Source organism: Lygodium microphyllum, chromosome 25 (genome assembly GCF_053477565.2).
Source record: "Lygodium microphyllum isolate KBCC chromosome 25, Lygodium_microphyllum_v1.1.10, whole genome shotgun sequence".
Classification (NCBI taxonomy): domain Eukaryota; kingdom Viridiplantae; phylum Streptophyta; class Polypodiopsida; order Schizaeales; family Lygodiaceae; genus Lygodium; species Lygodium microphyllum.
The window spans coordinates 15,751,381-15,769,660 of record NC_141159.1 but is presented as its reverse complement, the minus strand read 5'-3'; the positions used below and the strand labels follow the sequence as shown (position 1 = coordinate 15,769,660).

Genomic DNA, 18,280 nt, shown 5'->3' with positions numbered 1-18,280 from the left:
TCTCTCTCTAGGCTCTTGCCTCTTTTCTCTCTTTTGAGCATCTTCCATCTGTCGTTCTGGCCCTGGTCTCAAAGACGGTCCTGCAGTAGGTGGAGTAAAAAACTCACCCCCTCTAGTCTTTTTAGCTACACTTGGATTTTCTTCATCCCTCTTACGCTTCTCCTCAACAAGTACATCTGCTCCCTGAGACTTAGCCAAGTAGGCATAAATAGAGTACCTGTCAACAGGCGAAGCCCAACCTGTCTCAGATCTGATGCTAGAGCCTGCACTAGTCAAAACAGTTTGCTGAATTTTTCCCTTGTTTGCCGTCTCCATAGCATAAGTCCATAATGCTGACTGATTCTCTGATCCTTTCTCAATCTGGACTCCATATGCAGAAGCATCTCCTCTACCTGCCACATAAGAAGTACGCGCAGCCATGTCATCCACTAACTTCTTCATTCCGCCTTTCCCAAAGTTGGTAGCAAGCGGAGCTCCTGCTTCAGTCAGCCAAATCTTACCATCTTGTCCCCAAAATACCAAATTCTTCCTCCTTGCATCCTGAAAAGATTCACAATCCCTGCAATGCTGATGGTCTGTACTATCGCACCAAATACATCTTCGATCTCTCCTAGGTGCACTAGGAGCACTTCTAGGTGCAGTAGGTGCACTAGAAGAAATAGTAGGCGCAGTTGAAGCAAACCGCTCTTTCAATTTTCCCACCAATTTTGCTTTAACTGCCTCTAGTGTCAAATCCGTTATGCCTTTGATTATGTCATCAAGAGAGGAAGGCACCGATGGAGGGGATGGTTTTGGAGCAGAAGGAACCGGCATTGGTCTTGGAGCAAGAGGAATAGGAGGAGTAGAAATAGTAGGCACTGGCATAGGCCAAGAAACTGGCTGAGGAGGAGAAGAAATAACAGGGATAGAAGCAGGCATAAGAACAGAAGACGGTGTCAGTGTCATAGAACCATTCTGTAGGCGGGTCTTCCATATCCTCCTCTTGGTCAAAGTCGAGACTGCATCCTGGGCATCTTGCCAATCCATATTAAGTCCCATAGGCTTCGTGCGATCCTCAAGAAGCTCTCCCAATTCTTCCTGAAGAGTAGGATCTGCAGCTTGCAAGAAAAGCTCAACTATCTCAACATCCAATGCTCTTTGTTCAATGGCATCAAGCTGACTATACCTTTCTTCAAATTCTCGTATCAACTCTAAAGCAGCTAGACCTTTGTTTGGCATGTAGACCCACTCTCGGAATGACCCCCGTGTAGCCATCCCAAAGTCTATCTGGTACTCCAGAAAATCCCATCTTAATCTCATATGTCTTTAAATATGCTGAAACATTACGGCCATCAAATAGCTTCTTCTCATTCTCAACTGCTTCAATCGCCTTAGTCGCGCTAATTGCATTCTCCTGCTCCGAATATAGTTGCCTTTGCTGAGACAACTGTTGTTGATGCAATTGCTGCTGCTGCTGCATATACAATTGTGTCTGTTGATTTTGAAGCTGCATATACATGGACATATTCTGCAAAATCTGCTTTAGATCATCTGTTGAAGTACTTGAAGCGATGGAGCTGAAGTAGAAGACGAAGCTGGAATTGTAGAAGAGGCTTAAATGGATGCTGAAGTATCTCCCATCCTGAAATTTATGTGACGCTTTCACGTCGGGTTCACCAAAGATGTCGAAGGGTTTTCGAAAGCAAAGTCATGTCTACAGAAGACCTTGTTAAATTTCAAGATGGAAGATCAATCAAACCAATGAATACAAATCTGCAACAGCAACTCTAGCATAATGTGCATTGAGCAAAAGAATATTTTTAACAATCATGCCCAGCAACATTTAGTTTCAATTCTAGGCCTAATATGACTGCAATGGCCTCTTGTGATGTTGATCACTTGGAAGGATCTATAGTTTTCATGGTCATGCACAACCTTTTGTATTGAGTGAACCAACAGTCCTTCATAAACGTGGAAGAAGTGCACACAGCAGTCTTATTCACTGCTATGAATTTTCCTATCATATATCAACATGTTTTTGACATCTCTGGTTTGTTCTCTTCATTTCAGAATGTGGATTAATGCAAAACGTTGAAACATGGTATATATCATGTGCCTGCTGTAATTTGCTTCATTTCAGCAAGCAATACCAATACTTACAGGGCGGTAGTAACATGAATAACAATGTGATCCAAGCATCATGATAGGAGCGATTCCAAGAGTGTCATTGCAGGAATGCCATGTATGACACCTCCAGGTACAAAGACTTTGCATCTAGAACAATTTATATGATATTTTAATTAGAATAGAAGTAGCCATGTAATAATTGATATGAGCCCAGCTGATACTATTTGTAGTGATGATAGGGGTTGAGTTTGAGTGGCAAGAGTAAACATTGTCAGAGTCATGACAGACTGTGACAATTTTCAAAATCCATTAGAATGCAGCCCATCTTAGTGCAATTGCAAACAGTTCTTAAACCTCTTGAGCCCTCTAGCATAGATAACATGAATTGTAGATAGCAATCTACTTCAGGGATGTCCATAATGCTTTGACTGTCTCGTTAGCAGGGCTAGAAGCAATTAGCAATCTGTCGCAAGTACCTCTGTGCAGTTTCCAATCATACATTAAGCAGGACTAACACTTCTATCATACTGCGAGTTAGGCCATTCCAAAGACCTGCATCAGGATGTCATTCTAAAGCCAAAGCTGCACGCATGCATCGCCACCTTGTGCAGAAGATGGTGGTAGAAGAATTGCATGGAGTGGAGACTACAGCAAGTGCTGATCTTGTCCATGTGAGCTATAAAGCTTGAGGGAGTTGCATCAAGTCGTCCACACTAAAAGCCTGGAGGTATAATTTCCTTTTGGGTTCTCTTTTTCCTGAGTCTTTTGGCAATCACCCAAATGCCATGTTCGCTACACAGACATAGACAGCGAGAGAGAGCACATGATGGTCCAGACCAACTAAAGCAAATGCCTATATCGCCTTCTTTTGCAAGTGCTGCAATAGCCCGCTGCTTCACCTCATCAAAATCATCCTTGTTTTTTACCTCATGATCACTGAGCTATGACAAGTGGACAAGACCCTGTTTTAAGAAGCCATCCAAATTGACAAATATGCCAAACAGCGGCACAGATTAGACTTTAGCGATGAACAGAGTATAGCTCTAGTAGTTCTGCATCAGCATTCCGAGGTGTCTCTCCCAACCTTTTAGGTCCATCAAGTCTGTCCTTTTTTACCCCCTTCGAAGTTGCAGAGCTTTGTCCTCTTTTTCTCCAACTGAAGAGTCCACTTGCCAGCAATCTCGATCACTTGACAATTGCTTTTTCAGCTTTTTGCTGTCATAATGCATCAGACAGACTCCAATTTGGGAACAAGCTCAAAGAGTGAAAGAAAGCGCCGTGGGAGACGCAGGGAACTTTCGTGGACGGTTCCTAGAAAGACATCCATACAGAAGGCATTCTGCCCCGATTTTCAGAGTTCGAAGACAGTTTGGCTGTTGCTTCTTTGTCTTGATCCTGTTATCACAACAAATTCATCTGCTTTGTCATCGAATTCTATTCCACTTCATCTTCATGTTCATCTTCATTGCAGCCTTCTAGTCTCTTTGCATCGCAGCAATGTTTGTGTTCTCCCTCCTCTTCTCATGTTCCTATTCTGTCCCTCTTCCTCCGATTTCCTTCTGCCCCAAAAACTCCTATTCTCTCCCATTGACGAAAAAAAATCTCCCCCAAAAAAACCTTCTTTCAAAAATAGGACACCCTTTCAAAATAGGATCCCTCACTTTTCCTTCCCCAAAACATAAATGATAGAAAGCAAAGAAGTCAACAAATCTGATTGTATACCCTGCCCTTAGGTTTCCACCACTTGTAAACATGGGTCTGCCCAAATATAAAGCAAGGCACTAAAGAAGATCCTGTCTCAATTGCACCAATACTCTGCTTCAGATAAGCTACCTCACGATCATGTTTTATAAAGAGCATCTCTCTAACACCTCCAGGAATCAGAACACACCTACAACCATCTTTTAATAATCGCAAAGAACCTTTCATGAAGCAGACACTAGTCTCAACCAAGTCTATATGTCTCTTAAAATAGGAGTCCTAAAACCCACACTACTTGTTAGACCCTTAACTTTTTAACTGCTGAAACCTCCATTGCAAAATCCAAAGTAGATGGTATTTGATCTTCTAGTGCTTCTGAAACTGATCCAAACTTCCCAAACTTTTCCATTACTATGCTTTCAAACTTCTCTCCACTATACTCGCATGCAGAAAATAAATGTAAACACGACTTAGTATGTACAAAGTAACAAAACACACAACTTTTGGGTGGATTTCACACCTCGGATACGCATCAATACGACAATGTACTATAATACAATGTACGAGGCCAAACTGAGGCTTGACCTCATGCTTTATCCTTGCCAAACATTCACACACATAAATCTTATTTTTTCATATTTTTTGAGAGCAAAAATCCCAATTTTTTCTATTTTTTACTTTTTTTTCTCTATTTATTATTCATGAAAATAACTATTTTCTGATTTATTTGTGTTGTCTTATTATTTTGACTGAAGCTTAACATTTCCTATGAGTTTGTCCCATTTTTACTCCTTTTTTCAACTCAAAAACAGAAAAAGCCACTAATTTCCATTAAAAATGACGTTTTCCATGTTTTAAAGAATTAATAACGGCTCTAAATCATTACAGGTTCTATATTTTTATAGTTATAGCCCTCAAATTTGATGCAAACAAGGTTCAAACAAAAATTCATCGCGTATGAATAACATTTGGACCATGAAACACAAAAAACAATCAAATTTCTTTATAAAATTGAAGCATACCACGTGTCTTGCGTGTTGCGGGTTTTTTAATAATTATTTTGGGGCAGCCCACGGACCAACCAGCAACCATTCTTTGAGTTCTCAACCTCTTTCCTCAGCCTCCTCTTCATCTTGAAGCAATATCACAGCCGGACAAGCATCCTTCAGTCCCCCTTCTTCTTGATTTCTTGCACATGAATTGCCTCTATGCAGGAGAGAGAGGGAGGAGAGAGAAATACTGAAAACTAGTTTCTTCAATTCTCCACTATATTCTACAAGATTGGAGCCATCATATTCCTCTCACGGAGTAGATTAGCAATCTCCCCTTGTCTCTCTTCATCCCCCATCCTTCAGGAGGCATCAATCATGGACTTGAGGGGGAACAAAAAAATTTGCGCCCCCCTGCCGTATGCAAAAAATGTTTTTTTTTTCCCTCCTTCATTATTAACTTAAGATTTAAACATTTAAGAAAAACTAGTTCTAGCTTGTTGGTTTCACAACTACTACAAGTGGTTTTTTCACTTTTGGAGGGTCAAACGACATAGGATTCGAGATCGGTCTAGACGGATGGCTTCGTGACATCGAAATCTACAAATCTAGGCCTCATCCCGCTCTTCCTGGCTTGCCGATCTGATAGCCACTTCACAACCTTGAACCTTGGAGGGATTAAATGGGGGATCAAACAACCTCAAAATTGAGATCTAAGACTTGTGTTGGATTCCTGACGTCGTTTTTTATCTAGGGAAACTCCAACTCGGCCATCCATCATCATTTGATTTTCCACGAAAATTAGCACTAGCGCTTTAGGGATTTTCCGCTTAGCATCATACTGATTACCACCGCCGTCTTTGATGAAGTATAATTTTCCCCTGATATTCGTAATTTTTGGCTATTTTTAAGCACTTCTTGGCATAAAAAATCATCTCTCATTGGCGACCATGGGATAGGGCAACTCAGCCCGTCGAATCCCATGAAAAGATCTGCACATAAACAACAAAAGGTGCATCAAGCTGATACAAAAAATACAGAACACAATACATCACATCTCATACCCTACCCCCTAACAAAACCAAGGCATGAAATCCATGAGGAGTAGGCCCAGCATAATCTAATAGAAGGCCCGAAGCAAGTCGTTAACCAACTGCTCCAACACAACCAAGCTAAAAAGAACTATCAAAGAGGTCACTCTAAGTGGTGGTCTGAACTACCTAACTAGCTAAGGACAACTCAACCAGGAGCTCCTACTAGGCAAGGACTCCTATAGCCTGAGTAAGAAATATATTCTTTTAGTATATTTCTTCTTTTTCAGCGTCTAATTGTTCATACTCGGGCATGTAAAAGGGAGGGAGCTGAGCGTAGTCACCCGAGGAGAAAGGGCATCGGCCTCAGGTCCTGTCTCAGAACCCAAGAACCTACCAAGCCCTCGCAATGTGACACTTAATCCTTTTCTAATGCTCACTTTTATTTTTGCTCCAACCTTCTTGTATTCTTTGTTTTTTCAACTAGATGCCACCCCTCGGAAGACAAGGCATCGGCCTTGGGTCTTGTCTCGTCCCCAGGAACCTACCAGGCCTTCGCAAAGCGATAAACAATAACTCAAGGATTTTTGTTTCTTTCCTTTTCTATCTTTATAGGGGTTAGAACCCCTTTTTACACACCTCTGTATATTCACATATTGTCTTGCAGATATTTAGGGTTTTGCCTCTTTCCATCATTATTTTAGTAGTCTTCTCTAACTACCTCACAACTAGCAAGAACTCCTAAAACAACTGCCAAGAAGGTCAGCAAAATAGGGTCACTAAAACTCCCATCTAAAACAAGTCTTTCAATGCATGAAAATGCCTTGCAGGAGGCAATGACTACTCAAACCTCCCCCAGATATACAGAACCTAAACTTGGGACTTCATGCCTTAAGTGCTGGTCCCCAACAAACAAAAGAAAGTAACCCTCACCTGCACATATATCATTAAAATTGCTTAAGGAAAAAACTCTAAAAGGGAGATGAAACCACCTAGAATCACCACAAGAAGCTCCTTTGCAGCAACGCCTCCCTACAGCGACTTCGTCAACCTGTATGGTGCAATCACTAAAACAATAAAGCATTAAACGTACCTGCACCAAATAGAGATAGGGCCCTCTTGGCCTAAAGAAATAGCAGTTTTCACTGCAAACTAACGGGCCCTCTTGGTCTAAAGAGATAGATTATTAAAACCTAAAAACAAAGGGACCTCTTAGCCTAAAGAAATTAGACATTAACTACTTAAGGCTACTTGCCCTCTTGGCCTAATGAAACAAATAAACCAGCTCATAGAGATCCCTCCTTGGAAGAAGGCAGATATACACAAATACGGTCCATTCCAAGGGGAAAAATAGGGCTCTCAGCCCTAAACTAAATGCATCAAATTATGGCCCACACCTCCTCCATATGTAGCAAGAGGCGTACACATAACATGTCTTCTGATCAACCTATGGGTCCAAGATAATAGTGGTAGATGGGTCTCGACTATTCTTTGCATTACCCATATCAACCATCGCCTGCCATATAACGCGTGGTCGGATAACATCCCCCACAAGCAACCAGGTCCTATCTCAGTATCAATAACGACGTACGGACTAGAACCACAATTGAAAAAGAGGTCCTCTTCATAAGCAAAATTAGCTAAGGAATCCGCAAACTGATTGAGGATTTTGGACTGTATATGTCTTGTTGAGTTTATTCAAGATCGGCTAGGAATCCCCTTTTATTAACAACCGCCTAATGCTACCTTTCTTGGCAATATTCAATCCCATAATGAGAGCTTTATACTTGGCCATGTTGTTAGTGAATCCTACCTTGAGGTAAGCAGCTAATTTCATTGTAACTCTACATCGACACCTTCTTCATTAAACTGACAGATGAACTGATGGATCCATCACACCTTCTTCATTAAACTCAACAGGGATGCTTATCAAGATTTGTAAATAATGATGGCAGAAAACTTCAATCTTCCACACAAAGATACCATCTTCTTGCTCAATCACTTTATATCCCTTGCTCCACCAGATAAGCCTCCCCTCATGATATCTTTGCTTAAGACATGGGTGCTCCAAATAAGGAATTCATCGCCCCATCAATCAATTTAAGCTCTCCTCCCACATGTCTCCAATCAACCCTAGCATGGACTTGCAATGCATTTTTTTGCGTTAGTATACTTAAAAATAATAAGGGTTAATCTTATTATGATTAACCTTAAAATAAATTCCACCCCTTGTAGATTAGCTAATAGAATTGTGGACTTATCTTTACCTATCCGAACTATCTTGTAAGGGCCATCCCATCGAGGTTCCAGCTTTCCTGGAAATAGCTCCCTATGTGCATCGTAATATAGAACTAATTGCCCCTTTTTAAAAGTATGTTTCTTTGCTTTCAGATTATGCAACCGCTTTATCCACCCTTTAGCTACCTCCTGGTGCAACAAACTCTGCAATTTGAGCTTGTCTAAGTGGGCTATAGTCGTAAACCGCTCAAATAGGGCATCTTCATCACCCAAAGAATGATTGATTGCAAATCTGATGGTTGGCAACTCAATTTCTAATGGAAATACACACTCCTCCCCGTAATACTAATTTGAATGGGGTGTGACCAGTGGCTCGTTTAAACATCGTATTATACGCCCAAATCGCCACATATAATTTTGTATCCCTCTCTCGCTTCTTTTCGGAGACTATCTAGGATAGGATACCCACAAGCTGCTTATTGGTACTTTCGACTTGTCCATTTGCTTGCGGATTATAGGGGGTCATCTTGTTATGCTTGATTTTCCAAGCTTGATTCAGATTTATAATCACTTTATTTAAAAAGTGAGTTCCACAGTCCGATACTATTTCTTTTGGTGGACCAAATCGACAGATGATTTGCTCAAGTAGGAAACTAGTGGTCTCTTTTGCATTGTCCTGCCTCGTCACCCGTGCTTCTGACCACTTTGTAAACTAATGAGTTGCTACTATAATATATCTTTTCTGAGTAGTAGACGACGGGGTAATAGGACCCACAAAGTCAATGCCCCACTTCTCAAATGGAAGGATAGCCATGAAAGGCGTAAGTGGACATTTCCTATTCCTCGATTGTTATGCCTTTGACAGGTTGTATCACATCTCTTAACATACTCAAAGTAATCTTGGAAGATGGATGGCCACCAATATCCAGATCTTAAATCTTTGTGTGCCATTAACAACCCAGCAAAGTGCCCTCCACAAGCGCAGTCATGGTACTCTTCCAAAATAAAGGTAACCTCGTCAGACATCACACGTCACCAATAGATATCATCAACACCCTGCTAATATAATGTGCCTGCGATCAAGGAAAATTTCAATGCCTGCGGTTTTATTTTCCTCTTCTCCAATTTTGATAAAGTAGCTCCACTCTCTCCCGTAGAAAGATAGTATGTTATAACAGCATACCAAGAGGGAACAGACGCCATATCAATCTTGAACAAAGTCTCCATGTCACTTCCTTCAGCCAAGACCTCTTTTGGCTCTCCGAAATCCACAAGACACTCTACAATTCCTTGAAGCCTTGGCGGCTTGCTCTTAATCTCATAATCAAATTCATGCGAAGTGATTAACCACTTTGCTAAAGGGTCAGGCGGCTGTAACTTATTCAACAATAATCAAAGCCCTTCTGCCTTCCTATAAAAAACCACCCTCTCATAAAGAATGTAATGCCTGAACTTTTTGGTCGTAAATACCATCACAAGGCACAACTTCTCCATATAGGTGTAGTTAATTTCCAATTCACCCAACTTCCGACTGGAAAAAGCTATCAGATGGTACCACTTTTCCTCCTAGAGTTGGGCCAAAGAGTAGCGAATACTATACATGGTTGCTACTATAAATATATAGTACATTTCACCCATTTTTGGTGCTTTTAAAATAGGTGCTTTGGCAAGCTCCTGCTTCACATCCTCAAAAGATACTTTGCAAGCATCACTCTATGTAAATTGAAAGGACAATAGGTTCATTAGCGTCAACGTTCTTTCTACCAAGGCATTGATAAACCTCCAATAATACCCTACTTATGACAGAAAGGTATGCACTTCCTTTGGAGTAAGTGACGGCGAGTATGACCTTGATCTTTTTAGGATCAGTCGCAATCCCTACAGAACTGACCACATGGCCTAACAAGAGCCCATAAGGGACTCGAAAGACGCACTTCCGTGGGTTAAGAGCTATGCAAAATTGTCTGAAATGCTCAAAACACTTGCGCAAAATGATCAACTCTCTATCCCTTACGATGGCTGCCCCGAGATCGTCAATGAATACTTTCAGCTCCTCTAGGGAGATGTCACAAAAGGTCTTGTGGACTGTTCTTTGCCACGAACCAGGTGCGTTACACAACCCAAATGCCATCACATGGTACGAAAAGGTACTGAAGGTTGTAATAAATGTCATTTTTAGCTTGTCTTGCTCAGCGATCGCCATTTGGTTATACCTTGCAAAGCAGTCCATGAACTAATATATTTTCCTACCTGCTAGTTGATCCAATATTTGGTCAATAAATGGCAACAAGTAGTAAACTTTAACAGTCTGCTTATTCAACTCTCCAAATTCTACAAAAAGATGGATTTGATTATTATTATTCTTCTTGATCACAACTGTTGAGCACCATTCTATATGTTGAATAGGGAAGATCAAACCCACTTTCTGCAACTTCTGCAATTCCTCTACAACCCGCCCCTTAATTCAAAAGGCATACACCTTACTTTCTGACATACAGGGCAGGTACCTTCCTTTAATAAACAGTATGCACAGCTAGACTGGGAGGAATACCCCGAAGTTTGTCATAGCTCCAAGCAAAGATATCTTGGAACTCTCGAATTAAGGACATATAATCCTCTCTTTCTTCCGAATTAAGCATGGATCCTTATTTAATTGGCCGCGAATCATTTAGCGTACCAAGATCCAACTCAATAACGTCTCCATCTCTTATTCAATCATGAGTCTCTATCGGCTCATGCAAGGTTATCAGATAAATATACTCTATAGTGGACCCTTCCTTAGATCCATCGCTTGATGACGTCTCACTACCAGATGGATCATCTACGGTTTCTAGTTCAATGAAGGATAGTGGAGCTCTCTCACTATGAGGAGACTCAGGATAAGCATCCACTTTTACATGATGGGCACCTCAACCTAGAATCACTTGACCAATGGGTATATGGACTTGACAATTTGTCCCTAGAATCCATGGCGTGCCTAGCGAAACTCGATAGCTAGGACGTCCTGCAAACCTTATCACCCTAAAGTCTAGATAGCATTCCACACTCGCAACTGTAACGTGGACCTTAGTAATGCAACCTTCTAGTTTTCTTAGACTATCATCAGCCATCCTAAGAAGTGTGGAGCCATCTTTTTGGATCTCTAGACCTAGCTTCTCCATCAAGTCTGAACTTATGATATTGACAGGGAATCCAATGTCCACGATAGCGTGCTCCACTAATATTCCATCTACATATGCTGGAACCCTAGGGCAATGCTTTTCAACATGATCCAACCAATCTTCCCTCACTCTAGCTATGCCCAAAGGTTCTACTATATACCCTATATGCAGGATTTTCTTGAATTCTTTGCGTACTCGTGGAGAAAGTTTAATCAGTTTTTGCAGGAGATTCACGTTTGGTTTGACTTCGCAAAGGGAACTTGCTAGATCAAAGTCATGATAGTTTGCCAAAGTTCTCTTCTCTCGCCAAACAATCCTCTCCTTTGGTCTTTCCATCAGCTTTGGTGCCTCTTTTTTAGCTTTACCTTCTTTCTTGGCAATCCTTTATCCTCCTCGAGAGTGATTTTACTACCAACAAGTCTTAATGGTCCACTTTCCATATTAGGATTCAGGACTTGCCTTTCCCTAGCATCTTGCTTAGGGCTTCCCTCGACTGGTTTTACAATTACTTTGTCACCCTCTTTAATCTTTTGACCTCTTGTTACGGCTCATAGATTAGAAGTTTCAGCATCATTGACACGTACAGCCTCAATAAGGCTGACTCCACTGCCATGAGGTAACTTCTCTACAACAACCTTTCCTCTTTATAGTATTTGCCTTGGTCCATCGTCTTGCTAGAGATTATTCCCTTATGCACCATGGTTAACTGGACATGGTTGTTTACTCCCTTGTTGGAGAGAAGTGATCTTACTCCAACAGGTAGCGACTAAGTGGCCTGACTTCCGACAAATATCACATTTGACATTCAGACAATTCCTAGGGAAATGTTGGCCCCCACACCACTTACAGCTGAATCTTGAGGGGCCACCCTCTTCAGGGCGTCCACTCCCTATCAAGTTATGTTGCTTCTTAAGAAAATTGATATCCACAACTATTTGTCGATACTATTCAGAGATCATATTGGTGCAGTGCTTCATCATGTCCTTAACTTCACCAAGGACATTAGAAGCACTCGACTCATAGTGCGAACGTCAGTCTGTCGTCCCATGGGCCTAACCACTTGATTAGGAATCGGTAGTTGACCAACTGGGACAATATTAGGACTCATTGTTTGGTTTCCACCACTATTTAGGGAGGCCGCCTGACTAGCCATAGGCATAGTCATGCTAGGAGGAGCTAGTAACATAGGCAAATTTGACATAATACTTCCTCTACCACTCCTATTTAACATGGGGTCCCCTTGACTCCCATTGGTCAAGGTCAAATTATTAACATTCCAATTTATTGTTGCTGCATAAGCCGCTTGTAAGCGTGACTCTACTCCTTTTGCTTGGGTAATGGCAGTGTCAATATTAGACAGAGCAACACTACTCAGCTGCACTTGGATATTAAAATCCAATCCATGTAGGAAATATTGCAACTGTGCTGCCGTTGGAATAGGAATATAAACGGTAAGTTTGCGAAGGACTTGCTTTAGTTTCTTGGCATACTCCTGGACATTCGCATTTGGCTCTTGGTGTGTTACATTCTGAACATGCAACCAATATTCTCCACCCTTCTCAAAGGCAAACTCTCTAGGGAACGCCATAATGAATTGGGCGCACTGCTAGTTATGGTTCTGGCTTCTAAACCGTGATACCACACTACTACTCTTCCTTTTAACATCATATTGAAGAACATCATTAGGTGTCCTTCATCTTGCATTCGATAGTTGAACATGAGCATTTGAAACTCCTTAATGTGGAGTTCTCCATCACTCCACCAGGTTGATGTACTCGTGTATGTTTGGTATAAAAGGAAAGAAGATTGGTTTTATTTATAAAGGAAAATAACTATTCTAATAGCTAGAGCCTAGTATGATGCTTGTGTGAGGGAGCAAGGCTCTTAGTTGAGAAGATCATGTGAACAGACTTTAAAGAGATTTTGCTTGTTCATTGTAGGGGATGAGAGAGAGATGAGAAAGTTGTGGCTATTGTCGTCTATGTGGGATATGGGGAATGAGAGGAAGAAAATAGAAAGAGAGGAGTGAAGTGGGAGGTCTCTCTCTCTCTCTCTCTCTCTACTCTTATTATTTACTATGAGGTGCCATAGCCATTCTCTACGTGTTTCTATGGGGATGGAGAGGTTGATGCCGATGGTGGGTTCTGGAGCCTTTTCTTTCACCTCCTCTAGCTTCCATTGGCCCGAAGGTATCGATAACAGATACACGGGCTTCTCAATATCATCACTTGCAAAAGCACGAGCCTTATCCCCATGTGTGAAGAAAGTGTGTGCAATCCCTTTTTTCCTTGCTCGACCTGTTCGCCCTATACGATGCACATAATCTTTTGTCGTCAAAGGAAAGCTGTAATTAATCACATATTCCACATCCGGTATATCCAAGCCTCTTGCTGCTACATCTATCGCAATCAGTAAAGGACGGGTCCCATCTTTTAATGACATTACTGCTTTGTTGCGATCTGCTTGGCCTTTGTCTCCATGAACTGCAGAACCCTCTAGCCCCTTCTTTGTAACATACACTCCACACGTATAGCTTCTTTTTTGTAGAGCACAAACACAAGAACTTGATTTCTTTCAATTTTGTGATAATCCTTCAACAGATCTTGATGGGATTCTCCTTCATGAATTCTTTTGATAGCTCGTTGACTGCTGAAGGCCACGTGGCACTAAACATGATCATTTGTCGACTTCTTGATGTTTGATTGATTAGTGCACGAACTACCTGCTCAAACCCAAGATCGAGCATCCGGTCTGCCTCGTCCACTACCACATATGAAACATCCTGAATACACCAACAACCTTCCTCAACTAGGTCCATCAAACGCCCTAGTGTAGCCACAACCACTGCCACTCCAGCTTTCAAAACTATAACTTGCAGTTTTTTTGAAGATCCTCCATAAAGGCATACAGTGTTCACTCCACAAGGTTCTCCAGCCTCAACAAGAACCTCAGAGATTTGATGTGCAAGCTCTCTTGTAGGGGAAAGAACCAGGCATACTGGGCTAGTTTGCTTGGGTTTCTTCCGGTCTCTTTTGAGAACATGGACCAGAGAAGGGAGACCAAATGCCAAAGTCTTCCCTGAGCCAGTTGCCGCAATGCCAATAAGATCTCGTCCTTGGAGGAGGAAGGGCCATGCGTGACCTTGAATAGGTGATGGTTTTTGAAAGCTTCTGTAGCAATCCAGCACATTCTCTGGCACCTGCAAGTCTTGGAATGACATCAAGGGCCTGAATTTCTTATCTTCTAAACCAGGACCAGACACGGTGACCTTTGTGCTGTCATCAACTCTTGCATTATTACTGATAGGTACATCACCGTCCCGGAGAACTCTACTATGTTCTTGAGTTTGAAAAGTCTCTTTGGTTCCTTTCTTATACGTGCCATTAGCCCGCTCTGCATTCCCTTCATGGTTCCCTTTTTTCTTCTTCTTGACCTTGTCCTCCTCCTCTTGCTCATTGCAAGTCAAGGTAGTTGCTGTCGTTCCCACATCAAGCCTTCAACCTCTCGTCTCTCTCCACACAGCAAGCTGCAATACACTTTTCTCATTTCCTTCTTGCAAAGCTTGAGAGCATCCATGAGTAGACCCCTCGCAGGATTGCCAAAATGAACAGCCCAAGGATAGCACCTAATCTACCAAGAGAGCAGGCCTCATGGTGGCATCTACAATGCCCGTGCCCTCAAAAACTTGCAAGAAACACCCTTCCTCTCAACAAGAAACCATTCTCACACACAAGATTTGGGCACACAAGAGATAAGACCATCATCTTCATCCTCACTCTCTCCTTCCATGGAAGAGATAAATCAAGAAAGCACAAGAAAGGAAAGAGAGCAAGAGTTGTGCCAATGCAAGAGAGAAAAGAAGATACGTGCAAGTAGGTAGATAAAGGAGAGGAAGAGAAGTTGTAACTCCCCAAACCACCTTTTTCCACAAATTGCATGGCTCTTCATTTTCACCTTTTCATATTACTTTAAGGGTTTGTTTTACATGAGCATTCTTAGACCTTAGAAAGGAGGTCTATGAATATTAAAACATTAAAACCTTTCAAATTTTTGCAAAACACACACACTACTTCTCATGCCCATGGCTTTATAATGCAGACCCACTAAAATACTGTGGCAAATTACAAAGAATATTATCAATGATAGTTGCTTGAAATTTATTTTTTGCCGATGTAGACCACATTTTGTGCCTTTTTCTTGCATAAATTTTGGGTTATCAAGCAGAAAATTGATATGCATTTCTAGCAAGTAGTTTTTGTGCATTTCAATAAACTGAACTTAGATTAATGTCCATATTTACAAAACTGAATTAAGATAGTGCACTCTGTTTAGGCATGGAAGTATAAATTGCATGTTGCATTATTGGGCCATATCTTCCTCGCAATGAGTTATTATGGAAAATGCTAATAATCCATAGGAAATTGCAAGGCATGAAATGATTCCTAAGTTGCATAAATTGGTATGAATATCATTTTTTCAATTGTATAATTAATAGAAAAGGCTGCATGTTTTAGCTCGAACCTTCTTCACAAGTTATAGGATGATTGATCAAAATTAGGCTATAACCTAATCTATGCTTGATCTTAAACCGAAAAGTTAGAATTTGAAAATTCAATTTACGCATAGACAATAAGTCAGGTGGTTATGGAAATAATAGTGTAATTATCGTCAAGAATAGATAGGTTAAAATTAGCATAAACCTAAACACCTAAAAACCGCGGAGTACTCGTTTAGAAAGGGGTTAATTCAATATGACGTATCCCAAGGAATTGACGAGGGTTAGCTTGGTGGAGACATTTACCTAGTCGCATGCATTGCCAAAAATTGAAACTCCTAAACCCTAAATACTTGCCCACATTCACAAAATATAGGGACAGGAGGACCTACTTGTGAGAAGTGATCTAGGGTTTTCCTAAGAATCTCTCGCTAAAATGATGAAACTTGAAACCACAGGATTGACAAGTCGGCCTAATGCCATCAAGAACATACTATTTCGTGACTCTATTCGATGGGTAAATAGTCCCATAGTTGATGCGACACTTGTGCAACAAGTGGTAGAGTCGCATGATCTTGTGATTTGATCACAAGGGAATGGCCAATTCCTCAGAATGAGATTGGCAGATTCTTATGCAAGTTATCTTGGAAGACGATGAATAATCGTGCTAATACAGTATCTTTCTTGAGTAAAGATAATTGCTTGGAAGCAAAAGACAAGCCAATAAATTGGAATAACATATGAACTTAAGGTTTTGACCAAGTCGAGTTAATAGGGTACGCCCTAACCCAGGATATAGGGGATCTTGCCAAGCTGCAATTGATCGCGGATCGAGTGCTCAATGCATTCAGAAAGAAGGATTCACTCTTGAGCAGTTGGCCAACAATAATGACCAATGGAAATGATTTTGCTTGTTACAGATTTAAGAGCACTATTTTGCTTTGTTTGATCGAAGAATTAAAGAATAAATAGATATCTAATGCTCTAGGTTGAAGGCTCGAAGGGAGAGGCAGCTTAAGTTACCCCCGACTGCCTACCTGACCCTAACCAAGGGGGTTGTTAATTGTGCCGGGAAGGTGGACGGAACCTGCTGCGAGAGGTCTCTCCGCTAAGCGCTACTTGGAGCAGGAGGATGCTTGGGTGCCAGGTGGGCTCTGGTGGTAAATCCCTCACCTTCTGTGCCCTGCACAAGAGGCTAACGTGACTCGGGATTGGATCTCGAGGCCCGCAAACTAGTCTACAGGCGGAAACTTGGATTAGTGATCCTTGTGGATTGCTGGATAGCCTTCGTGCCGATAATGGATAAGCCTACGGGCTGGACTTTATGTATTTTAAAGATAAATATGATAACCTGTGAAAAAAGAACTTGTTTGACATTGTTTTTTCTATATCAAGTGATATGATTACATGAAGGAACCAGTGCCTAACGGGTTAATTAAGGAAGCTGATTGATACATGTCCAACTAAATGTGTTAGGTAATGAGATAACTAAAACAACCTGAGGAAAGTGCAGTGGATGTGGCCATAGGTCCGTCCTATGGATGGGTGGTCCCGACTAGACAGGAACTTTTCTCAATCAAGATGGACATCAAAAAGATCGTTCAAAGAACACGAACAACAAGAGCGTTGACCTAGAGTTATAACTGATCCGGATTTAGGCTGTTTAAGGGGAACGGAATGGGACTATGTCTTATGGCAGAGAGGTTGAGCTTTGCCTCCCTCTCATTTTCCATTCTCCTTCAACCAAGTGTAGTGTAAATCCGCTTTAGATCGAGTGTTTCTGTGTAAAGTAGTTTGCTCGGGTTCGACGCTAGTTGCCATTAGGAAATGACCAATAGAGAAAACCCTAATTCAGGTCGGGGTCCTAAGTGGGAACAGTCGGAATACTTCCGCTATGTGGCAGACGTAGAAAGTCGTAGATTGCAAATCTAGTAACATTCCATGGGAGTGCCGGGTGGAGCTTTCTAGACATCCTTTCCGATGGACTGCTATGATATGTCCTAAAGATAACAGGTGGACACGTTACGGTTGGTATCAGAGCCAATCAATAAAGGAATTGTTTTTATGAAGTCTTAAGAAGATAAATAAAAGAAAATGTGGCTATTCCAAACATTTCCTTACTTTCAATGCTGTCTTGCAGAATTATGAAGCATGGAACAATTTCTTAGTGTCCCAAGTCATGTTTATGACTGCGATGCATTCCCCACATTATCGACAAAGGGTTGAGATGATGAATATCCTAGAACGAATCTATAATCCATCACCTTTGTACATTGAACGAAGATGGACGGGTACCTCAGGAATCTACTATATAGTTGCCCACCAGTTCGCATACCTCCAGACCAACCTAATGAGGATCAAGTGGTTGGAAGACCTGAAAGTCGTGAAGTTGTTTATTTTTGTGGAAGCTCACGTAAATTCAACTCTACGTATTCGAGGTCGGAGGGTTGAACTGAACTCATATGTATATGAGGAAGTGACTTGTGTAGTCCCCGCCGACAGGATTAAAGTGTTGGGGCACCATGAGAAGAATGGGTTCCAAAGGAAAGGATACCGTGG

At 41.4% G+C, this 18,280-nt stretch overlaps 1 pseudogene; it reads right to left on the bottom strand.

Moving 5' to 3' along the window:
* Positions 1 to 3,218: 3,218 nt before the first annotated feature.
* On the bottom strand, positions 3,219 to 15,309 carry LOC148013942 (DEAD-box ATP-dependent RNA helicase 5-like; annotated as a pseudogene).
* Between the last annotated feature and the right edge of the window lie 2,971 nt (positions 15,310 to 18,280).